Genomic DNA, 440 nt, shown 5'->3' on the forward strand with positions numbered 1-440 from the left:
TTGTGTGTATGTTTGCATTCTTGTATATACCTATAAATATTTGCTTGTGGATGTATGTTTATGTTTTGTTTGTTCTTACATTTTAATGTGTACTTAACTGTGTGTATGCGTTTTGTGTGTATACGGTTATGCTTGCGCGTGTGTACGCATTTCTCTCTGTCTACACCAGCAGCCGAGAGCCGCCCCCCCCCCTCCCCCCGGCAGCCGGCTGAGCGGCGGCGCGAGAGCCTCCGCCGGCGTCCGTCCGGAGGCAAACGAGGCAACAAGCAAAGCGCCGGAGCGACAGCAGGGCCGGGCTGGTGAGGCGAGCGACGCGAGGCTGCTGGAGGCAAAGCTGAAGTAATTAATTAGTCGCAGCCTCAGTAAATATTCACGTTGGGCTCATAATTACTCCGCATCTTTATGCACCGCGAGTTATTACGGCTTTGAGGGGCATCGTT

Source organism: Penaeus monodon, chromosome 34 (assembly GCF_015228065.2).
Source record: "Penaeus monodon isolate SGIC_2016 chromosome 34, NSTDA_Pmon_1, whole genome shotgun sequence".
NCBI lineage: Eukaryota > Metazoa > Arthropoda > Malacostraca > Decapoda > Penaeidae > Penaeus > Penaeus monodon.